The 25,467-nt window shown below is 46.8% G+C and overlaps 1 protein-coding gene across 19 annotated transcripts in view; it reads right to left on the minus strand.

The window, feature by feature from the left end:
* The window catches only part of POU2F1 (POU class 2 homeobox 1), a 1,344,877-nt gene that overhangs the window by 437,529 nt on the left and 881,881 nt on the right, over window positions 1–25,467 (minus strand). The window lies entirely within an intron of this gene.

The raw sequence follows: 25,467 nt of genomic DNA on the forward strand, positions 1-25,467 counted from the left end.
TATCAATTCTACCCTGCACAATTTCCAACTGTGCATGTGCTATTGCTTGTGACACAGGTTCCTTTTGTCCAATCTCATTTTGCGATTTTACACTCAGCGGCTGTTGCCCCTTTGCTATGATTTCCATCATACCTACTGTCAAATGTTGCCTTCTCTTCATGTTCTCTTCTCGCCATTTCAAAATAGCCTGGACTGCCATTGGGCACTTGTTTCAGCCTCTTGATTAAGTCGGTTGTGTATCGTATTTATAAAAGACTCCACAAAAATCTGTTTCGAGTGGATGAGAGCCAGCAAAGTAGCTTGATCTTTTTGTACATCGCGATTACTTTCTAATAGCTTCATGAATGGTATAATCGCCTGTGAGGTTACAGCTAACAGCAAGTTTTGTAAGTCTAACATTGTTGTGGGTATCGCTTCTGTTATTTTAGTCAGTGGTTCATTCGGTTGACATTGACAGAAGTACTTGTTGTTCGGGGAATGATCTGTTGTTGGGGAGCTGTCTCCAGGTTGCCTTCTGTTATTTACTGTGGTGGATGTTTGATACTCCTTTCTCATCACGGGAGGGATTAGTACTCGTGGTGTTGAGGCTAACCAGGACGGTTCTCCCTTTATTTTTGTCTGCAGGTTAAATACTTCCTTTCTTTTAACCTGATTCGTCATCAATTCCTAAATTTCTGTAATATCCATCGAAAGTCGAGCTTGCCTATTGTTAGTGCTCTGGAGGCTCAAGTGTCTGACATCTTCTATCATCTTGGCCTTTGTGTATGCCAGCTCCCAACATTTTTTTTGACACAATTGCTTTTTCCTATTGTGATAGTACCGGCTCACGTATCTCTGTCTGGATCTTGTGTACGTGAATTGGGAGCGGGCCTATCATTGATAGGTCTTTATCTAGGTAGATAAGATCCTTACTAGTCTCGGATTGATTATTACTTTCTTGATTATAGCCATCCAAGGTATTCACTGGTATCGCTGTATCTCATTTTATAATCAGTACTTGTGTAGTCTCGCCTGGTATAGTTTCACCAGGATGACTGGTTCCAGGGGACAGCAGTTCAACAGTAGTACCAAGTTTATTCTTAAATCTAGTTGCAAGTCTTGTTCCAGTCGCCATCAATGAGGGTGTTTACAATCTGGTTGTGTCAATTTCAAGTGTATCTTTTCAATCAGCTTGGCTACCACCAAGTTAACTGAGCTTGGCTAAACGCCGTTCCCAGCCGCACTCTGCAAATAGTTGATAGCACGCAGCAGCAGAGTGTCTGTTGTGATAGGATATGGACCAACTCACCAGCAGGATCAAAGGACAAAGTCCCGCAGTCTCCCGCTTCTGATGGCCCACTCCCACCACACAGTTAATCCACTGAATTTAGTCAATCAAACACTAGTAGAGTTATGGGATCCACTCCCACGATCTCCTCCTTTCTTTGATGTGTATCAAAAGGTTACTATTTGCCTCGTCTCATTTTTCGGATCAGGTGAGGCAACAAAAAAAAAAACAAAAAAAAGTTACCCCTTTTTAGTATTCCAGGTAATAAAAGTGGGCTGGAATGCTCTTGATGAGCAAAGAATCTCACACTTTCCACCTGGTCGCGCCGTAAAATTTCTCACGCAGTCAGTTTCCCACAGGCAGGAGCAGGGGGAGCGACCGCTGAGTAATCAGGGGTGGGACACAGCTCCTGTGTCTGCAGTCTCCTCGGCGTCTCCTCAGCGTGCCCGTCCTGCAGGCTACACACTGTGTGTGTCCCGGACGAGGAAAGGTAGGAGCAGGGAGAGGAAAGTCTGGGATGGGGGGGCTCTCGTTGCACCGCAGCGGCCCGGCGGCAAAAGTAGCAACAGAAATACCAGGTGCCAATACCTGAGCAAAGTTTTAGTGTACTGGTACCAAGTGGGCGATTTCTCATGGGCTTCTCATGGAATCGTGCCTCTCACGGGCAGGAACAAGCGTACGCACTTGCAATATCAACACCCAACTTGATCACGCTGTGAAAGTTAAGTTTACAGTTGCTCAATGCAACACGCAAATGTTAGACAACAACAGTTAGTTTCCTGGGTTCCACCATCAACGCACTTTTGAATAGCGTCTTACCATCAGCCCAGAAGACCAGAGACAAGAAACTCTGCAACCCGACTCCGCGGCCCGCTCCGCGGCCAAGTCAGGGTTTTAAAGAGTCAGCTGGTGCTGTGGGGAATAGCAGCAATAGTAAATAGACTGCAGCTCCTCTCGGGAAACAGGAATCCAACGCAGACAAGAGACTCTGCAACCCGACCCCTTTTCTTTAGGGAAAATTAATTAATGTAATCAAAATATTGCTAAGGACGTATGATCTATGCAAGATAGAAATGAAGAGAAAAGTGGCGCTAAAGCTTGGAGATCAAGGCCAAGATAAAGGACAAGATGCAAAGAGAGCTCTAACAGTTTTAAACAATGAATCGAGGTATGGATAGGATTACTTAAAAAGTAGGACAAAGAAAGATGATCAAGATGGGATAGGCTATGTATTGCTATGGGATGGGGAAATACAATCCATACTTGAGTTTGGATTGGGGACAGTCAACCGGTTCTGGACTCAAAAACTCAGGTCATCATATGGCGGACTCTCCTGGCAAAAGACAGCTGGGCAAAGGTCTGGTCACAGCGACGCCTCAGCTGGATGGAGCGGGTAAGCAGGGCAAGCAGGTAACGGGGGGAAAAAGCCGGTCTGGTCACAGGATGCTTCCAAAACAGTTATTGGGATTTTAGTGGAATTTCTGGATCAATGGCCTTCCTGGGATAGGGTCTGCAATGCTTTGGCCTTGCTGGGATAGGATCAGCAATGCTTTGGCCTTGCAGTAGAGTTTGGAATCTTGCAAAGGTGGATCTGGAATGTCATGATACGCAGGCGCTGGAAATTCAGGAGAGTGCGCGTCCTGTCCTTGTGAGCTCCCACCACTTATATAAAGCGGGTGACATCATAGGATTTATTGTTGGGCAGAACTAAGCTAGACCTACCCCCAAGAACCGGATAGGTCAGCCAATGTTGGTGGCCGCCTCAAGGAGGGGACTCAGTTTATGAGGTGCAAAACCTTCCCACAGTCCTATTTGCCAAAAATCAATTTTAACAAATTACACATTTGTACAGTTGTGGCACTTTAACAAATTACATAAGCAGATTACATATTTTATACAGAGCATGGTGTTCCCCCTCATGTTTGTAGGACTTTGTTTCGCCCTTCTAATAGTTTTTCGCGATTTTATTGAGAACCACTTCAACCAAAATCTCACAATTTTAGGTTGTGTGCATATTATCATATGGGATATTTCTATTATTTTTGAACGTTCCACCATATGTACTTTCCCCATGGTTTACATTCTCCTGGCGTTTGTGTCCCATACATGCTATGGACGGTCGCGGCATCTTGTTTAGAAGCCCCGAAAAACTCATTTAAACTGTACAACTTTTACATGTCTGCGCTGTCTGGTTACCAAATTAATAGTCTTAAAAGTGTATTCATCAAATTGTATTTTGAGACAGATGGTCAGCCTTTGCCCTTCAACTGGGACCATTTCTTTTCCTTCAGCTACCACCGTCAGTTCAGCACAGGCTCGCCATGGGGTTTTCCCCGTTTGATGGAACGTTTATGGTCACTTCCCCCACTTGACACACAGGTGTCCCAGATCTATTGTCTCAAGCTGAAGCCCAGACAAATGTCTGACAAGCGTGTGATATTTCTTTGTCCTGGTCCATTCAAACTTTTCAAAGGTAGCAATTAACATGCATATGTCCCAGAAGTTTTATGGTGGCTCCTTTTGGGGGCGGGGGGGGAAGGCCTCAGTTCAGCCAGCAGAAAAACATGTTCTGGAGCTTCCTCCGTCAAACCAGTGCATTTACTTCTTTATTTTACTCCGAATCATAAGCAAGCCTATTGAAATAAAACATCCCATATATGTTCCCAGGCAAAACCCCCTTTACATTGCTAGGCCAGGACAGGGCCTTTTCCAACATACACTTTTCAAACGGGTATTTTTCTTATTTTGCAAAAGCACATTTAAACATGTGGTGAAGTCTGCTGGTATGTGCCTTCAAAAGGTTTTCTCTTCCATCTGAATTTCCCACATGGTTTTGCAGCCCTAGTCAGTTTTTCTCATACAGTAATCTGTTTAAGACAGATCCACTGAAATTGACATAGGCCCCAGAGCCAGGGTTTCTTTTGAAGCAGTGATTTTTGACATTTTGTAGCTCAAAAGTCAAGCGTTTTTCCATGCAGCTGAAAGTAAAGCTTCTGTTGATTTCCCAGACTTGGTCTGACATAGCCTGCCATTCAGGAATAATGCTCTCTCCTCCTGGGGCACAATCTGAATATGGATGGGCATGGCAGGGCCTCACTTTTAAAGCAGAGTAATGTAGCACAGATGAAAAGGGCTTCAAAGCGGCATCATTTTAAATGCAAAATATTTCCCTTTTTCAAGGGGAAATGTTGCGCTAGCAGCAAAGCAGTGCTGCTTTTGCATTTTCTTCTTGGGTGCATGTAAGAAACACACTGGCAGGCTTTCTCAGTGTGCCCCCTTGTTCCATCCTGCCCAAGAGGTGTTTGGCAAAACAGTGCAGCCATCATTTTGTAGTTGCAAAACGCAGTTTTGATGCACGGTAGTGGTGCTCAAAGGAGCCAGCACAGCCATTTTGCTGGTTCTGCTGAAGTGCAACATGATGATGTGGGGAAGTACTGCTGAGTAAGTAAATTTATCCCACAATCTCCAAGCCTCGACCTCACTGCACTGGCAAGGGGTTGCCCTAATCTTCCCCGAGTACGTTCCTGCTTCCATCTTACCTACCGAGCTCTACTCTTCCTTTGAAAGCCTGGTTTGCAAGTTGGTCATCTCGCCCATCTCATCCCTGACCATTGCCACCATTTACAGGCCTCCAAGCGCCACCACCCTGTTCCTCTCTGAATGGGCCGAGTTCTGCTATTCCTTACTTTCATCCACATCCAACCTCCTCCTACTGTGTGAACTCAACATCCAAGCTCATCGCCGACCTCTGCACCTCGCTTTCCCTCTGCATTCTCCCCTTTTGGGCAAACCACTCAGCTGGACACACTCTGCATGCCCTCATACTCTCTATCTCTCTCTCTCTATATATCTCTCTCTCTCTATATATATATCTCTCTCTCTCTCTATATATATCTCTCTCTCTCTCTCTCTCTCTATATATATCTCACACACACACACACACACACACGCGCACACACACACACACACACGTTCCCCCCTATCATGGTCTGACCATTCTCTCCTCTCACTTGTGTCCCTTTGGCCTCCTGACCACCAGAAAGTCACACCAACCTCGTTCGCTAACATCCGCCTGATGAAACGAGTGTCTGTGGAGGCCTTCGCTTCCACCTTCATCCCCCCTCACACCCGACTCCACCTCTGACGCTGCCCTCAGCAACCTCCACCTTTCCATCACCAACATTCTTGACGTTCTTGCCCGAGTCATGAGGATCCGCTTGAAACCTGCCGCTAAGCGGAACACCTGGTACGACACCAAACTCGCAGCCCTGAAACGCAAGTGCAGGGCAGTAGAACAGAAGTGGCAAATCTCAGCCGTATTCCCTGACAAACTGGCCTACCGCCTGATCCAAAGGCAATACAAACATTCCATCCGTGCCAAGAAAAGAGCCCACATTCAGGCACGGGTTTCCGGTGCATTCAATAACATGGCTGAACCTTTTAAGATCTGTAGGAAACTAGCCAACCCCTCCTCGGTCTCCTCCTCCACTTCTCCCTCCTAGTCCCCTCTGCAATGCACTGGCCTCACAATTTTCATCCAAAACCCAGGACATCCTTACCACCCTTATAACATGTCCCACACCCCCTCACCTCCAACTCTGTCGTCCTCCGTCTTCACTTAGTCAGACCTGAAGAAGTTACCAGAGTTGTCCGCTCCATGAAGGCCTCTTCTAAGCAGTTTTTTCCCCTTGCTCATCCAGGACCATCAAGGAGAATATTGGCTCTCTTGCCCCTGCTCTCGCGGATTTCTGCAATCACCCTTTCGTCACACGTTCTTTCCCCTCCTCCCTTAAGCACTCCCTTGTGCGCCCACTTCTGAAAACATCTTCATCAGATCCTACCTGCCCTGCCAACTACAGCCCATTTCCATCACCCCCTTCCTGGGGAAACTACTGGAGAAGTCGGTTTTGCCCCCAACTCAACTCAAACGCTGAACTTGTTGGTGGTCTCCACGGCCATCAATCTGGAGTCTGAGCATCCAGAGGCACGGAAACTGCTCTTTTGAACTCCTGTGAAGAACTGCTTGCATCTCTTGACTCTAACTCCCCAGCTGTCCTTATCCTTCTCGATCTCTCCTCTGCCCTTGACACAGTCAACCATTCCATGCTCATACAAAGGCTCCACGATACCCTTGGTATCTCAGAATGGCCACTGGACTGACATCTTTCCTTACTGACCGCTCTTCCCAAGTCATCCTGGGCACTTTCTCCTCTCCTACTTCCCTCTCCACCTGAGGTGCCCCCAGGGTTCTATCCTCTCCCCCGGTCTCTAACATCTACCTTGCTCTGCTTGTACACCACATCTCCTCTTCCAACGTCCAGTGTTAGACTACACATCTCTTTTCAAACTCCCTGCCGACCCTCCTGCACCCCCCCCCCTCCTCCCTGAATGCTTATCTTCCATCCAGTCCTGGTGCACCGCCAATGACCTCTGCCTCAACGCCTGTAAAACTCAGATCCTTCCCATTGAGACCCCTGCATCTCCTCCTTCCCTTCACTCTGGCCTTCCTCTTTGGGCTCTCCCCCTGCACCCTCTTCTAAAGCCAGAAACCTTGGAGTCACCCGACTCTTCTCTCCCTTTCCTCCCTCAAACTCAGGACATTGCCAAGAAGTCCCACTTTCAGCTCTTCATTTTCAAAGGAATTCTTCCTTTTCTCACTTTCCCCCGGAGGCTCAATGTGACCCAAGCCTTGGTTCTCACTTGGCTTAACTATTGCAATAGCCACCTCCTGAACCTACCATCTTCCACTCTGCAACCCCTCCAGCTAATCCAGAATAGGGCAGGAAGGCGTATCCTTGTCCTTAAACCCAGTAACTGCAGCTCTCCTGCACTAAAAAGTCTTCACTGGCACCAGATTGCTGCACGGATTAAATTAAAATCCCTGTGCATCATCTGGTGGTCTGGGCCACTATCTTACTAAATACTCCCCTTCTAGACATTTCGCTCTTCTGGCTCTAACTCTGTGTGTGTAAAGCATGTTGCTAAACACAGGGCAGGTGGTGGTTTCGCTTTCTTCAGCTGTCTCCCTCCTATGGAACAGCCTCCTCCTCCCCAAGCGCCTTGAGCAGGATCTTATTAAATTCCAGAAGCTTCTTAAGACTCTACTCTTTAGTCCCTTCATCCCTTCTTCTCTCCCCTGTTAATCCCACAGTTGCTGCGACTGGTGTCCTGGGCCCTTATGCATCCTCAGGACCCTGACCTCCCGCATCCAATCGGCCCAGCTCCCGTCTATCTGCACTTGTACGCTCTGCCATGGTGGCTCGTACTTACACCCCCTCGCGGCTCCAGGCCATGAAGCAATCAACATTCCTAGTAATTCATCTGTGGCTCACCCATGAGCTCAAACTCCACAGCACTGCCTTCTTCCTTGCTGCACTTGCACATTCTGAATACTCACAAGGCATGTTTTCTTCTTCCCGCCCACTGCTCTTATATATTGTGTTTTGAATGCATTTCTCACTCCTTCTCCCTCCCTTACCCTGTGGGCGCTTTGAAACAGTATTTTCTTATTGTATAAGCGCCTAACAAGCAAACAAATACTAATACTGACCCTGCGCTGAGAGGTGAGTGCCACCAGTCAAACGGTCTTCAGTGTTCCCAAGCGGATGTCCACAGCGGCCATCTACTCTAATTTTTGCAGCAAAGCAGCCAGAACACTCAGGTTCCAGACCGGGTGCGGCCTATGTACCAGAGGAAAAAGCCTAAACAACCCCTTGAGGTGGGCATTAACCACCAGGCTGGCCACCGAAAACATGCTCTGGGGAATTCTTGTAAGCCCCAATGGCCACTAAATAAGTGCAGCAGATATCTACCTGGACTGCAGAGCGAGGCAGGTGTGCTGAAAAAGCCATTACGTCATTCAGAGGACATGTGACAGGATCCAGACCCTTGTCGCGAGCCCAATGGCAGAATCTAGTCAATTTGCTCTTGTACTGGGACAGAGTACAGGGCCTCCTGAATGATGTCCCAGTTGTAATCCGAAAATTGAGCATGCTGAAGCCTCAGCTGGTCAGGATCCAGGCCGCCAGTGCCAGCCTGGACAGGTCTGGATGTTTTGCTGCTGCGTCAGGAAGCGATGTTTGTGATCGGATTGTGTGTTGGACCCTGGGAGCATAACTGCAGCAGATCTGAAATCCAGGGTCTCAAAGGCCAGTGGGGGGGCAATCAGGGTGAGGCTGCAGCCCACGGAAGCCTGGAACTTGCAGAGGGTCTGCTGGAGAAGGCAGGGAACAGGGAGGCGGAACACAATACCTGAAGCTGTGCCAACAGATCTGGAATGCGTCTCCCAGAGACTCCCCAACCTGTACTGCCCACGAAGCAAACAGGGGGCACTTGGAATTCTGAGGAGTTTTAAACAAGTCCACATCTGCGGAACCCCAACGCTGGAACAGGGGCAACAAGAAATCAGTGTTCAACTTCCACTCGTAGGTGTTGAACCCCAAGCGGCTCCGCTGATTCGCTTCTGCATTGCTGTCCCCCGGGAGGTGAACTGCAGAAATCCACACACCCTCCGTCAGGGCGCATTCCCATGCAGAGGAGGTGGGTGGGGGGGATGGGTGCCACCCTGCTTATTCAGGTAAAACATTGTAGTACTATTGTCCGTCTTGACAGAACAGACCTGTCCCTGGTGAGGGGCAGAAAAGCCTTGATGGCCAGGTCCACTACTCTGAGCTCGAGCAGATTGATATTCCACCCTGGACTGTGCGCATAGCCCGCCACAGTAGCCCTCAGCTTGAAAGAGAGGAGTCCGTCATCACCACCAGGATTGGCTCCTGTCAGGTGAAGGGGGCTCCCACGGAAACATTTCTGTCCATCCGCCAACAACAAAGATCGGGTAGGAGGAGCGGGGGGTATTGGGATCCTGTCCGACAGATCCCGTCTCCTGATCCCAGTTGGCCACCAGGTGGAGCTGGAAGCACCTCATCTTGAGGTGAGCATGCTGTACAGTGAGCACACAGGAGGCCATCAGCACCAGGAGGTGCTGGAACCACCAAGCCGAGGTGGCCAGAAAGTGCCCTATCACCTTGTGAAGGGAGAGGAGCCTCTCGGGCACGGGGAACACCCGCTGAATGGCTGTGTTCCCACGCACCTCTAGGAAGACTAGATCCTGGGAGGGGAACAACTGCGACATCCTCTGGTTGAGAGAGAACCCCAGCCGATGAAGAATATCCACCAATCTCTGGCAGGAGTGTATCACCCCCTCAGGTGACCCTGCCCTCACCAGCCATTCATCCAGATAGGGGTATAGGTGATGGCCCTCCAAGCGGAGACCAGCCACCGCGTTCATCAACTTTGCAAAAACATGAGGAGACAAGTTTAGGATGAAAGGCACCCTGTACTGGATGTCGTACGACAATCGTGAACCGCAGAAACTTCTTCAGTTGGTAGATGGGGACATGCAGGTACGCATCCTCGGGGTCTAGGGAACACATCCAGTCCCTTGCTCACAGAGAGACTGCTATGTGCGCGGGAGTAATCACCTTGAAGCGTTCTAGCATTAAAGACAGATTGAGAAATAACAGGTCCAGGACAATGCTCAGGCCAGCCTGGTTTATTTATTGTCAATTTTTAGGGGCTTATACAGTAAGCAATACTGTTTCAAAGCGCCCACAGGGCAATAGGGAGGGGACAGGGGATGATAGAAATGTAATTACAACACTTTTAAGTAATTAAGTACAACAAAATGAGAAGAGACAATGGGCAGGGGAAGAAAAAACTACTATACCTTGTGAGTGTTCAGATCGTGCAATTGCAGAGGGGAGGGGGCTATGGGATAGGTGCTGTGGTTATCATGAAGAGCAGCAGGTAAAGTACTAGGAGGACATTAAGTGCAATCTCCAGTGGTTAAGGGTGAGCCAAAACAAGTGCAGGGGATAGAGAGCCGCTGGGATGATAGGATGTGGGAGGCCACGCCCTGAGGATGCACAAGGGCCCTGCACATCAGTCAAACTACTGTGCGGTTAGTGGGAAGAGGTAAAGAGAAAGGTTGTTCTTGGGTACTGCAAAAATCCTGGAATAGAAACCGCGGCCCTGTTTAAGTGAGGAACCAGTTCTATGGCTCTGGCCAATGCTTGTTCTCTCCAAGTTCACAGTTCCTGGATATGCATAAGTTTCCACACAAAACTGCTTTCATTCAGATCGGTATTCAAAATGCTTACTTTCATTCGATCAGTATTCAATAAGTGCTCGTTTCTATGTGAAATGTCATTTGCATCTTTACTTTGCTTCAGCTTATCGTGCTATGGCTCCCTCAAATAAACTGTGTTTATTTCCCTGCCAGGTTAAGGCGTTCACCCTTTCTGCTATTTCTTTACGAAGGCCGCCTCCAATATGCTGCGGTGTCCCTTTCCCATTTCACAGGACTGGTCTCTTCTGGTGCCTTTGGTTTCTCTCGTGATGAAACATAGCACCGTAAAGTCTGCTTTGCTTTTGCTTCCTTCAGCTCCCTCCCTTGCGTGCCCGCCACTTCTCTCAGCGTCTAGGGTAAGCGCTCCAGTAATCCTTACCTGATTTGCCCGTACCTTCGAATGCCCCAGAGCTTCTCCTCTGCTCTCAGTGTCCACGCAGCCTGCTGCAGCTCTCGTCTGTGAGTCTCTTTGCTCCACCACAATGGCACTCGATCTTCCCTCTGCGCGGCTTCCCAGGGAGTTGGTCCTTTCAAGTCCACAGCCATAGCCGACACCGTCCTCCTCTTTCCTGTATTGCGGGTATTTAAACATTCCACTGAGATGATTGGTTCTCTGGCTACTAGACCGCACATTGTTGCTTCTAGAGTTTTGTCTCTTTTTGTTGCTTCTTCCTCGTCCCAGTACTAAAGTGAATGAATGTGTCAACGGGAAAATAGGGATCTGGCCTACAGTAGCCCAGAAAGGCCTAGGGGATTGAGAAGACATGTTGAGAGGGAAAAGGGGGATTCCATGTCTCATGTAAGGGTATCTTCATCTCCTCCCTCCAAGTATCCTCCACCCAGGTGAACCTCCCTCGCATATCCACCAGGAAGGTGTCAGGATCAGATAGCAACAGCCTTTCCCTGGTCACCTGTGGGGAGGATATCCCGGGGAAAGAAGTGATGACACCTTCAGATTCCGCACACGCTATAAAACTGGAAAAATAAAGTATAAAAAAAAGAAAATAGAAAAACTCCAGTTCCAGGTTCGAGACTGAAACAGCCGGAGAAAGATAGACGCTGAAAAGGGTACGGGGTAGTGGTGATTCTTGCTAGATAGGGACCTGCAATACCCAATACTCCCACACTCAGTGGACCCCTGAAGACTATAGGAATATATGATGGTCCCAAGACCAAAGGGATATGTTTTTATGGTACCTGCCACAGAAGAACCTGGTAAGTACGGGTCGTCCTTTACAGGGCTGGGAAAAGGATCTGGTAACGAGGTACAGGCAAAAGAATAATCTCTGTTCCAAGTAGGGTGACCCACAAGCAAGACAGTGTGTCTGAGAAGGCACCAAAAAGACACAGGGAACAGATAAAGCATATCCGGCAAGCTCGAGAGGAAAGACGGGGCAGCAAGCCAGCAAAGAACAGTCCCATGACAGGAATAACAGATGGAGATGGACCAAAATAGAGTGGAGGCAGAGTAGAGGGCTAGGGGAGGCACCACTCTCCTAGGTCGGAGATGCTCCCTTAAATAAAGGTGCATGCTCTAGGAGTATCCGAGCAACAACCCAGTGTTGGTCCCAACACAAGACATCAGTCCAGCCTGCAAGGAGGACCAGCAGAGGTTGGGGAAAAAGTCCAAATTAGAAACCTGGAGTCTGGACACAGGAGCCAGAGTCCAGGATGTATGGCTGAGTAACGGCCTCCGAAGCATAAATCGATGTTCATGGCAATCCACCAGCAATTCATGTAAAAATACAAGGGATGGATAGGGTCTCCCCTAGATAAACACATTCATTCAGGGGCTGGCCTAACACAGCCCTCACACACCAGGCAGAGAAAGGTTTTGGAGGCCAGCCAATCAGGGTGTCACTAAACAACGCCAAACACTCAGGTTTTAGTTTTGCTTAATAGTCTGTACAGACAGTGGAATTCCTCAAAACAAAATGGTCGTGAGTAAGGCTAAAAAATGCATTAATACCCCAATGGCATCCATACTGGCACATTTGACCACAAATGCAGTAAAATAATGACTGCACAGTTTGTGAAGCCAAAACATATTTACAGGTGCCCTCAGACTATTTAACACCACTTGAGGCTGAATGAATCAACCTTACAACAAAATGGGGCACTTAAAAAGAACCCCTGTCCTATGAGCCATATGAGCTACCATTGAAAAATGACCGCAGTGACAGGAACTTCAGAAGAAATCTCACTTGTGAGGGGTCAAGAGTCAAACTTGAATACAAGTTAGATATGGTTTTGGCTAAATACTTGCATTGATAAAAAGCCGTTGGGAAAATGTCTCGCTGTCCCTGCACAAGTGGCGTTTCCCTACCTAAACTCAAAACCAAGGATCCGTCAGTGTCAGAATATTCAAAACAAAACCGTCCTGTGTCCAAAGTACTATTCTGACCCTCACATTCTAAGGAAATCAATTGTAATTGAAAGGGATAATGTCTTTGGCCTTCAGTGTTTTAGAAAAGTTCAAATGCGCAAAGCAAGTAACTCCAACAGAATGTCTCTAAAGGATATTGTTCTTTATTCAGAGGATGTCTCCCTTCCGCTGGATCCTTTTTCATGTATTATTAACAATTACAGTTTGTCTTTTCTTTTTCAAAACAAACATTGTAACATAATGTTCATTGAGTTGCCAGGATACCTTTGCTCTCTATGTTTCATTTACTAGTAATTGCCTGGCATACTTCGCTGCCAGGGCTTTCTGTATTCACACAGTTGTAATCACCTGGTATACTCTCTTGCCTGGGCTTCGTGTATTTACACACTTGTCTGTACTTCCACTGGTGACAATTCACTAAATAAGCCCTTCTGGATAATTCATTCTGTCCATGACGTTTTGCCTAGTTAGTGTTTTGCTCACACTTCCACTCTTGGTAATCTACCACTGTAGCCTTATTGGCTAGTTCACTTTGTTCGTTATTTGTTGACTGGTTACTGTCTCTTATGTGTATATTTGGTACATATGGAAAATCTTAAAAGGTTCCCTTCTTTAAATGATGCACTTTCTCTCTTTCCGAATTAACTGCTTTCTTTCTTTTTTCGTTCTATTTTGTTCAATTCTTGCATGCAGCGCATTTGCCAATACGCCCCAGTGTTCCCTTTGTCCCAGCATGGACTCCCCGACTCTTTGTGGCATTTTTAGACCTTCTCCAAGCCTCCCAATAACAATCTTCAGATTTCTTTCCTGCGCAGCTCGGCTTCCCACATCACTGCATCCCGCGGTTCCAGCTGGGCTTTGCTTCGCACAGATCTCAGGTAAGTGTATTGCTGCATCCTTCTACTGCTGAATGAACAGGAGACTGGCGCTGGCTTCAAGCATTCGCGACAGAAGCAGTCTTCCTCATGCAGATTTCCTCTTCTCGGCACATAAGCCAGTTGGCTCCACCGTCGCCTTCTCAACCTGTCGGTTGCACAGATAGGAGCAACCCACTCCCACCGGATCTACGTGAAATGACCAAATCCAAAAGTCTGAGTCCCAACATCTTTATTTTTTTTTATTTCCCATTTGTTTGCATATATATGTGGGGGAGACCCCCATAACTGCCCCACCTTACCCATATACATTTTTATTAACTTTACCCCCCGCCTCCACATATATATATATATATATATATATATATATATATATATATATATATATATATATATATATATATATATATATATATATATATATATATATATATATATATATATATATATATATATATATATGCGAACAAATAGGAGTCGGACTTTTGGGCTTCAGACTTTTTGCTCTCAGTAATTTCGTACAATACCCTCCCACCAGCAGTCTGCAATCGTTTCTGGTGATCCCGTTTTACATGTCCCGGACACAGGTGCGCGCTCCTAACAACTAGAACATTGCCTGTCCTCTGGGCTTCTCTTTGAAAACATTGGAGGAGTGTTTCCAATAGATTTTGAGGACAAGCCAATGTTTGACAGCTGCTCTGTAGATTGAAATGAGAGATTCAGCACCCTCCTTTGAAGGAGCAGGGGAAGAATCACAATAGGCCATGAGAGTGTGGCAAACGGGGCCCTTATTCTGCAAGAGGAAAGGGGGTACCATATCTCATACTCTGATACCACCACTCCCTCAAGGAGGTTGTCTGCCCAACGTGATCCTCCTCAGGATCAGGTAGCAGCTGCCTTCCCCGTTCCGGAAAGGCAGTAATGCTATAATTGGATTCATTACACACTGTTCACACAAAGTCAAAGATCAAGGGCAGGGAAAAAGCAAACACTTTAGGGATTCCATATCACGGGACAAGAGAACCCAATATTTTGATTTCTGTCATAATATTTAACTGGCACATATACTCAGAAGAAATGTGTAATTTTATTTCCCCCATAGATGGTGAGTGCGTGGATATCCATGTCTTTTGCCAGCTTCTATGAATAGCCAAGATGTGACAAATTGAAGCATTAAAACAGTTATAAAAAAAAATATGTTGCACCAATATATTTTGTCTTTTAAGTGGCAACAATACAATATTAACAGTTGTCAGATTTGGTTTTGAGATTTTGAAAACTAGCTAACCTGCAAACAATATGTTACATTATATTACCACTCTTCTAAAAGGTGGTTGTCAAATTACATTACAAGCTTGTAGCTGAAACAAAAATCTACATATTTTTCCAAAGTGGACAAAACCTGAATTCAGCAAAGGTTTCTTTCTGTAGTTAAAAATGTTTTTACACATCCTTCCTTAAAAGGAAATAAAACATGAAATATAGCTGCAACGTTACACATATTGCACAAATGTGCACAAATGAATACATTTTGCCAGTATGTTCCTCTGACTCTTAAAGTAACGAGAATACTGAATATTCTAAATGTTTCAGCAATGTATGTATCTCATGGTGGCAACAATAAAGAGACACAAATGATCACAGTTCAAGGGTATTTAACTGTATAAATGGTTGAGAAAAACACCAACTATTGCCACTCCTTACCGCAAAGTTACAAAATAGTGTGGGATAATGTTCACCAGAAAAGAAATAAGTGTTCACAAAATAAGTTAGGATGGTATAACTGGGTCTCCCTGCCCCACGTTTTTAGCACGGGGCAAAGCAGGACTCTAGCACAGCACACACATGGGCTTCTCCAGCATGAGCTCAGTTAGTTTACAAATATCAGGGTCTTCTGTGGCCAAGTCTCTCTTACAGCAAGTCTTGAAACACTTGTGTATAGGCGTGTTATAAATGCCATATCATATATCTTGCCTCAGAGGGACAATGGTTTAGAATACAAGGAGACCGCAGCCACCACTGAAGAAAGAGGCTGAGTGCCCAGGAGGACTGGCACCCCATCCGTCGGCCTGAACCTGCTGTCCAACATCTTTTTCATCTGGGTGTTGGCCCTTTGCTTCTCCGAGACCTTTCGCGCCACCTGCAGGACATATTTCTGGAGAGGGATGCCAGACCGGATTGTTGTTGCTCTTACCTTAGACCTCTGCTAGCACTCCCGACTCCTGGGGGGCTTCCTCGGGCAGAGGGACCCCCCCTCGCCCAAGAACTCCACCAGACCCTGAAGGTGGTCATGAATGGCCTTAACGGATGCAGAGGCATCATCGTCCTGGGCTCCCCCCGCACACCCAGCTTTTTCACAGACCAAGGGGAATCCAGGCCCTGGGACACAGGTGCCAAAGGCCCCCCCTCCCCCAAACCTGGTGCCAAAGACAGGTCCAACGGCTGCTGAGGGGTAGACGTTAGTGGGGTCTGAACAACCAGTACAGCCTGGATCAGAGAGGGACTGACACTGGAACCGGCAGCACCGGAGTAACGGAAGGAGTACCCAGAGGAGGGAGCCAGGGTATTGCCACCTGCGGGATGACCTCCACTATATCCTTCTGGAGCCCCTTCATCTCAGGGGAACGCATGAGGAAGAGGAAGTGCACGTAGAAGCGGTCCTCACAAGCTGTTGGGTCCTATGGGCTCGGCCCTCCGAGACTCTGGGCCTCCGCTCCTGGTCAAAGTGCCTGGGGGGTGTAGCCGTAAGGCTGTGTTGGGTAGATGTATCCCTGAGGAGACCAGATGGCTGTACCGTACAATCGCTGGCGCTTCCAGAGGGAAGGGGACCGAGATCATCTTGCAAAGCACATTCAATGGGCAAAAGCACAGGCAGGCCCGGACCTGGATCCAAGATGGCTGCCTGCCTGGCAGGCTCTGCCACATGTCTTTTGAAGCTTTGCACCACGCCCGGGGCGGGAAGGTGCGAACGACCTGAGCCACAGGAGGATACAGCTTGGGTCATGCACCCGAAGCAGAAGCGTCGACCTCAGAGATCACTCTGGTAGGCACTTAGCCCTCAACCAGCCGGCAGGTATTCGTAACGCTTTGACTCACAACCTCGGAGCGAGATGCAGTAGGCTGGACGCCCTCGGCACCTGTGCCGGTAGCCTTGCTGGATTGTGCCAAGCACAGCCTCTTGGAGGGGGCACTCAACAATCCCTTACCCCCTTGGGGTCGAAGAAGAGAACAAACTTGATCGCCCTTCATTGGACAGCACACTAGGGCCCCTGAGCCCCTCCAGCTTAGAAGCCAGGACAGCCATCCAAGGATCCCTGATCCATGGTAACCCCAGGGAAGGAGTTGCTGTGCTGTGGAGCTGTGCTGAACAGAGGGCATACCTTGTCTTGAATACCTGTCCTGGAGACAAAGTCCTTAAGGGGTGCGGGCAAAGGAGAAGCGTGGAAGATCTGTGGAGCATTACCCCGGCGCTGTAAGAGGAGCCCCCGAGTGCAGCAGAGCACCTAACCATTTTATATTTCGTGCTTCATAAAGCATGTGAGGCGCACTCTGCCCCTGCATCCCGGAGCAGCCTCACTCCTTCCCGGTTCCCTCGGCCCGCCTCCCGAACCACCCCTGCAACCTGTTTAGGCCTCTGCACCTTCATAAGAGACACCCCAGGGCAGCCCTCTGCCCGGCAGCCCCCTGCCCGGCAGCCCCTGCGGCTAAGGGCCCCAAGGCAGAGGGCAGCTCCAACCAAGGCGGCTCCAGAAAGTGTCAGCAGGTGTCTGCAGAGGAAGCCAGAGGTCAGCCAGCAGCAACAAACAAGGTAGGAGAGGCCAGGGTGGGGAGTAAAGCATGTTAATGTTAAAGGACATTTGTACCGCGCACTATCACCAACGGAGTGGTCTCCTGGCGCTTTGGCGGCTCTGAAAGAGGGAGGGTGGGTTAGTGGGGGGGGATGGAAAAGTGCAAGAGTGCAGTGATGTGCTGTTGGCGGTGGGTCCGTTGGCTGGGCTTGGGGTGTTTGCGGCCGGTAGTCGTTGTCTACTGTTGTGCAAGTCTATGTGTGTTTTTTGTTTTGTTGTTGCAGCGTAGTGAAGTTTGTGCGGTTTGTTGTGCTGTAGGCTTGTGGTTGTGTTTGGTTTGGAGTTTGAGAGGTGTATGCAGAGGAGGAAAATTTAGTGGAATTGGTTAGTTGGCATCTCTATCCTGATTGAAGAGTTGGGCTTGCGTAATCTCACAGATGGGGTGCGTGTGCACCCTGCGCCTCTGGTTCGGTCTGGGCCCGTTCTGAATTTGAGGCCCATTCACATTTCGCTGCCATCTCCACCAGCCTCCCCAACAACCCTGCATGTTCCTCACTCAAATCCAGTGGTATCTAGTAGCAGCTAGGGGCGGTTGAAGATATTGGTTTAGGGTTGGCTGGGGATGTTGATTCCGTATCCTGGGTATCGCTTGTGTTCCACTCTGCCCTGCGTCACCCGTCCAGGTGCCTTCAGTGTTTCTCAGTCAGTTCTGGGGGCTTGTCAGTGTCCTTTCCGGTTTAGTCATTCCTTTCTTTTCTGCTGTTTCCATTTTTATTCTGTGGTATTGAAAAGCCAGGTTTTTCATAATTTCCTGAATTTTAGGTGATCTTTGGTGTTTCTTATTTCTTTTGGGATGTTGTTCCAGGTTTTTGCGGCTAGGTCGTAGAAGGCGGTGCCTCCATTTTTTTTTATGTATGGTTTTAGTCCCAGGCGGATTTTCGTTGCTTGACCTGAGGGGTCTCGGTTTGTAGATGGTTATTTTCTTTTGTAGGAATTCCGCTCCTTGTCCGCAAATTGCCCTGTGCGTTATGCACATTGTTTTGAAGGTGATACAATGTTTTACTGGGAGCCAGTGTAGAGTTTTAGGGAAGGGGTGATGTGGTCTCTCCTGGACAGTTTGAGGAATAGTCTGGCTGCTGTATTTTGGATCTGTTGTAGTTTCTTCAGGAGGTATTCTGGTATTCCGAGGTAGAGGCAGTTTGCATAGTCGATTTTTTACATGATGAGGGCGACGATAGCGAGTGTTTTGTGCGTGAAGGAGAGGAAAGGTAGGATTCTTCTTGCCTGTTGTGTTTATTTGAGGTTCTAAGGTTAGGGTGATTTTTTACAACCTTAGAGGGTGATGGTGCAGATCCCATTTCCGTTGGCCACGGGATGGCGGTTTCTTTCTCTTGGTCTTTGGATATGATCATGATTTCTGTTTTTCCTGGGTTGATTTTCAGGTTGTTGGCATTCATCCAGTTGAAGACTTCTTTTAGGCAGTCGGTTACGTTTAATGATCGGCTTGGGTGTCTTTGATTTTGTAGAGGATTTGAGTATCATCTGCGTAGTCGTAGCATCTAATGTTGTGTTTTTTGAAGATTCTGATAACAGGGATTTAGTACATGTTGAAGTACAGTGGTGATAGTGAGGATCCTTGTGGTACTCCACAGTCGTTCACTCGTGGGGTGGATTTGAAGGGTTTAATCCATACGGTTTCTGTTCTGTCTGCTAGGAATGATTTAGTCCAGTGTAATGCTGTGTCTGTTATGCCTATGTCTTCCAGTCTTTTGGTTAGGGTGTCATGGGTAACTGTGTCACAGGCTGCAGAGAGGTCAAGTAGAATAAGGGCTGAGGTTGTTAGTTTTTAGGTCGTCCCAGATGGATAGTAGTGCTGTTTCTGTTCCTCTTGTAGGTCTGAAGCCGGCTTGAGCTTGGTTTAGCAGGTGGTGTTTTTCAACATGGGTTAGTTTGTATACGTAGGTTTCGAGGAGTTTTGCCGGGTAGGCGATGTTTGAGATCGGTGTGTAGTTGGAGAAGTCATCTACGTCGCCGCTTGTGTTTTATTTAGAAGTGGTTTGATGCAAGCGGATTTGAAGATCCTCGGTACAGTTCCGGTTGTTAGTGATAGATTTAGAAGTTTTATGTAATATTCGGTTGGCGTTCCTTGTGAAAGGATTGATTTGTAGATGTCCGGTGGACAGGGATCCATGGGTGAACCGGCTTTCTTGCTGTGTTTTAACAGCATTGCAAATGCCTCTGCTGATATTTCAGGAAAGTTTTTGAGTTTGTGCTGAGTTTCTGAGTTATGTTCGTTTGGTTGTATGTTACTGTTGGCTGGTCCCTGTTTAATGGTTTGTCGGATGTCATTGATTTATTTTTTTAAAGTGGTCTGCCATGTCGTTGCAGATTTTCTCCGAGGGGGTTGGGGTGTTGTCACATCCTGGTGGGTTTCTCATTTCTTTAATAATGATAAACATTTCTTTTTGAGTGTTGGTGGCATTTGTGATTCTGTCATCATAATGCCTTCTTTTTGCCTTTTGAATTTCCTTCTTGTATGTGCGGATTTGTTTCTGGAACATTGTTTATTTGTCTGGGTTGTATTATTTTCTCCATTCCCGTTCCATCTTTTTGTTTTCATTTTTCATTGTGCTTAATAGTGGGGTGAACCATTTTGTCATCGCTCTCTTTTTTGTTGGTGTGAATGGTTTTTCTGGGGCTATTGGTTAACTCCAGTTCGAATAGGTTGCTTTCTTTGACGTCTTTCCAGTTTCTTTTTGTGGTGGATGTGAGTTTAGGAGGTTGGATGCAGACTTGAGTAGGCAGAGTGATCACGGATGGGATGATGAGATGGTCGCTCCACAGTATTTGTATTGGTGGTGCCATGGTGATGTGTTTTTCCTCTGCGAAAATTGCGTCTAGGGTGTGTCCTGCCGAGTGTGTTGCCCCTTTTACTAGTTGTCGAAGTTTCTTGGTGGTGAGTTGTTCAATCAGTACGTTTTGGGAGTTGGTGTGATTGTCTTCGAACTAGTCCCCCAGGATGATTAGGTGTTCGTGGTTGATGGCTATGCTGGTGATGGCTTTTATGAAGTTCTCAACGAAGGATGCATCATAAGTTGGTGGTCTGTACACCAAGATGAATGTGATATTGGTTTTTGGGCTCACTGTTATGTGTATGACCATGGATTTGTAGTTGAGGGTGTTGAGTGGTTTCGTCTGTTCTTATTTTTAGGTTTTCTTTGAATCCTATTGCGATGCCTCCTCCTTTTTTGTTTTTTCTGTTTATTTGAAGGCATTTGGAGTTTGCTGGAAGGTAACTTTGGAGTGTGATTTTGTAGTTGTCGTCCAGCCATGTTTCTGTGATGAATAGGATGTCAATGCCGTTGTCATCAAGTAGGTCAAGGATCTCTGTAGAGTGTTTTGACATGGATCTTGCATTTATTAGATTTCAGTGGAGTTTGGAGGTGTAGTTTAGTTTTGCTTTACTTCTCGTTAGGGTTGTCTTCTGATCTGGTTGAGGTGTAGGTTTCGGGTGGTCGGCGTCCTCGAATAGTTCTACTAGGTTTTGTCTTCGTTTTTTTTCTTCAGGTTCCTCTTCTAGGAGTTTTAGTTGTCGATCTGAAGTTCTTCTAGCTTTAATGATGTAAGGTGTTATTGCTTCGGTCGTGTTTGTAGTTTCTGGTGTTGTTCATCCTTCTTCGTGATTTTGTTTGGTTGTTTAATGTTTCTGCTTCTAGCGTTGCGTTGGTTCGGTCTGGTGAGCAGTTCTCGGCGAGGTATGGAGTTTAGTAGAGGGATTTGTCTCTTCTATCAGTGTTGGTTCAATTTGGTCCTGTCTGTGGGGGTGTGTTCTGTTGTTGCGGTTCTTGGTTGCAGTTCCGGAGTGTTTGCTCTTTCTTCTTCTCCTCTTCTTCTTTCCTTCGGGATGGGTCGTTTGCGCGACATTATGAGATTCCGAGTTGTTTAGTTGTCGTTTGTTTGCTGATGTCCAGTTGGTTCCGTTTTGGTCTGGTTGTCTTGTGGTGTGGTACTTGGTGTGGATGCTGTCTGCTACCGGTTTTAGTCTTTGTCTGTAGGTGGTGTTTCCGGCTGAAGTTGCCTATTCGTTCAGTCGCTGTCTTGGTGGGGTTAGGGAGGTGGTTAAGGGTTATAAAGTTGGGTGTTAACGGTGGCTCTCTTTTAGTCTCCCTGACCATGGTACACTGTGGTGAGTTAGCCACTTGGGTTTAGGAAGGACATGCACTGGCTGAGGAGTGACTTTGAGGGGTGCAGCTAGGACTTACTCCCTTGATGTAATCTGGACACAGAAGCCCTAGTAGATTTGAAAGACAGGCCTATCAAATGCAGTCTGAGTGTGATATAGTGTACTTTGGAGAGAGAACCTTACTAGATTTGAGAGACCTGTATAGTGGGACAGAGGCCTACCAAGGCAATCTTCATATCATACAGTGCAATGTAGACCCAAAATCCTACTAGAATTTGAGAGACCTGTATAGTGGGAGAGATGCTTATCAGTGCGCTATGAATATCACTTAATGCAGACTGGACACAGTATCCCTGGTAGACTCAAAGGACAGGCCTATCGATGCAATTTGAGTGTCTACAATCTCACAGTTTGGAGATAGAACCTTACTGGATTTGAGAGACCTGTTTAGTGGAAGAGAGGCCTATCAATGCAATCTAAATATCACACAGTGCAACTTAGACCCAAAAACCCTGCTAGATTTGAGGGACCTGTACAGTGGGAGAGAGGCCCGTCAATGTAATCTGAGTATCATACAGTGCAACCAAGACCCAAAAGCCTACTAGAATTGAGAGACCTATATTGTAGGAGAGAGGCCCATCAGTGCAATCTGAATATCGCCCAATGCAATCCGGACACAGTACCCCTGGTAGATTCGAAAGACAGGCCTATCAATGCAATCTAAGTATTGTACAGTGCAATTAAGACCCAAACACCCACTAGATTTGAGGGACTTGTACAGTGGGAGAGAGACCTATCAATGCAATCCAAGTAGCATACAGTGCAATTTAAACCCAACAACCCTACTAGATTTGAGAGACCTGTGTAGTGGGGGGGAGGCCTATCAATGCAATCTAAGTATCATACAGTGCAGTTAAGACCAACAATTCTACTAGATTTGAGAGACCTGTATAGTGGGCGGGAGGCTTATCAGTGCGCTATGAGTATCACTTAATGCTATCCGGACACAGTACCCTTGTTAGATTTGAAAGACAGGCCTATCAATGCAGTCTGAGCATCATACAATGCAGTTTGGAGACAGAACCCCACTGGACCTGAGAGACCTGCCTATCAATGAAATTTAAATATCCTACAGTGCAATTTAAACCCCAAACCCTACTAGATTTGAGAGACCTCTATAGTGGGAGAGAGGCCTATCAATGCAGTTTAGACCCCAAACCCTACTAGATTTGAGAGACCTGTATAGTGGGAGAGAGGCCTATCAATGCAATCTGAATATTGTACAGTGCAAGCTAAACCCCAAACCCTGCTAGATTTGAGAGACATATCAATGCAATCTGAGTATCATACAATGCCGTTTGGAGACATAACCTTACTAGATCTGGGAGACCTGTATAGTGGGAGAGAGGCCTATCAGTGCAATCTAAATATCATACAGTGCAATTTAGACCCCAAACCCTACTAGCTATACAGAGGTGGGGAGGTCAGTGCCTAGCTGATCATAATGGTACAGTATTAAATAATGATTAAATGTTGTCTAAGTTGAAGGTGAGGGCGAGGGAAGTGCAATGGGGAATTATCACCTTGTCTGATATGGTTTTGGCAAGTGGCTCGGATTCTGGGGTTAGGGTGGTTACTCTATTCCTGACCCAGGCCACTCCTACCTTACTGGTCCATTGTAAATGACGGTTGACGGCTGGCCACTGCTTCCCCTGCAGACATTTCTTGGAGCCGCCTCTGTTGCATCCACTCTACTCCAGAAGCCCTGCTACACAACAATTCTATACACTCTGAAACAGTTATGTGACTATTAGGCTACGTCCAAAGTTAGTACCGTACTTAGTATAATTCGCTACACCACACCAAATGCCCAGGCCTATATCAAAATGGAATAGTCAGGCAATGACTGCATCTAGGTTGTACCCAAATTGCATTGTTAGGTACGGTCCTCTCTCCCACTGCACAGGTCAATGTCCAAACATACCACTGAAATATATGATCTGCTCTGTGACGGAAAGATCGACATCTGATTTGTAACAGAAACATTGCTAGACGACAAACACAAGAGCACCCTTAACAACTGCCTGCACGAACACTTCAAATGCGTCCAAGCAAACAGGAAAACCAAAAGAGGTAGGGCTGGCAATCATCCACAGGGAGCACCTAGATATCAAATTGGAAGATCCACTAAACATCGATAAATGCAAATCCTTAAACATACGCCCATCAGTAAGCCCCAAAACAAACTTGAAATTCATACCACCAACCTACAATGCTACCTTCGTAGACACCTTCACAGAAGCAATCATCATCCTAGCCATCAAACACAATCACCTGATCCTCCTCAGAGATTTCAACATCTGGTCCGAAGAAGAAACCACGACCATACAAAAATCTTTACCCAGCCAATTAGCAGCAATTACTCTACAACAACTAGTCAAAGGAGCAACCCACTCAGCAGGGCATGCACTTGACTCAATTTTCGTGAACAAACAACTCCTTACCACGGCACCCCCATATAAAATACTCTGGAGCGGCCACCTCATCATCCCCTTAGTAATCAACATGACGATTCCAGTAAACAGTCACCCAGACAAAACACAGAGCACCATGAAAAGAAACTGGAGAACCATCAGAAACTGCAACCTAATTGAACTCCCGTAGCTCAGCAAACCACACCCAACATTTATGGAAGAAGTTGACCTGGACAAAAAAGTAGCCCTGCTGCACTCCTGGATTATAACAACTATAGACAACATCGCCAAAGAAAAACTTTTCACTCCTTCTCATAAACGGGCAATGGCAAAATGGTTCATCCCACTACTCAGCACCATGAAAAGGAAAAACCAAAGACTAGAACTTAACTGGAGAAAACAAAACAACGCCACGAATGAGCTGAAATTCCTACAACACAACCGCACACAGAAAAAGGAAATACAAAAAGCGAAGAGAAAACACTACGACAACCGAATCAATCTGAAGCACCAAACACCCAAAAAGAACTCTTCAAAATCATAAATGAAATTAAAAATCCTCCGGGATGCAACACACCAACTCCGTCTTTGGAACTATGCAATGACCTTGCAGACTATTTCAAAAACAATCGCCAGCATCCAACAAACCATACAAAGCAGACCATCCGATCGGACTATGCTCCCCACCTACACTCAAGAGGAATACCCGAACAAACTACGAAGCTTTCCAGAATTATCAGTGGAGACATTTGTCAAACTGGTGAATGAAAGCAATAACTCAGGGTCTACTGAAGACCCCTGCCCGCCAGACATGTACAAATCTATTCTTAAACAAGGAACGCCCAAGGAATATCACAGGAACGTCCTCAACCTTTCAATCACAACTGGGAAGTGCCACAAGCCTTCAAATCAGCTTACATCAGGGCACTACTTAAAGATACATCAGGAACATAGAGGACCTTTCCAACTACCGACCCATCTCCAACATCCCGTAACACAGCCAAGCTGCTCGAAAATTACATTTACAAAACAACCCAAGAATTCATAGAAGAGCACGGCCTACTAGACCAGGCACAAGTTGGCTTCAGACCAATGAGAGGGACGGAATCAGATCCCTCTCATCTCAATATGGGACGACCTAAAAATGAACGCAGACTCTGACAACAGCACTGCCTTGATACTCCTGGACCTATCCGCAGCATTCGACACAGTTTATCACGACACCCTCACAAACAGATCAGAAGGACTTGGAATAACAGATACCGCCCTACTATGGATCAAATCTTTCGTACCAACCAGAACAGAAACCGTATGGCCGAAACCCTTCAAATCCAGCCCGAGAGATTCCACCTGTGAAGTACCACAAG

This window comes from Ambystoma mexicanum, chromosome 7p (genome assembly GCF_040938575.1).
Source record: "Ambystoma mexicanum isolate Mex_15411 chromosome 7p, UKY_AmexF1_1, whole genome shotgun sequence".
In the NCBI taxonomy this organism is placed as follows: Eukaryota; Metazoa; Chordata; class Amphibia; order Caudata; family Ambystomatidae; genus Ambystoma; species Ambystoma mexicanum.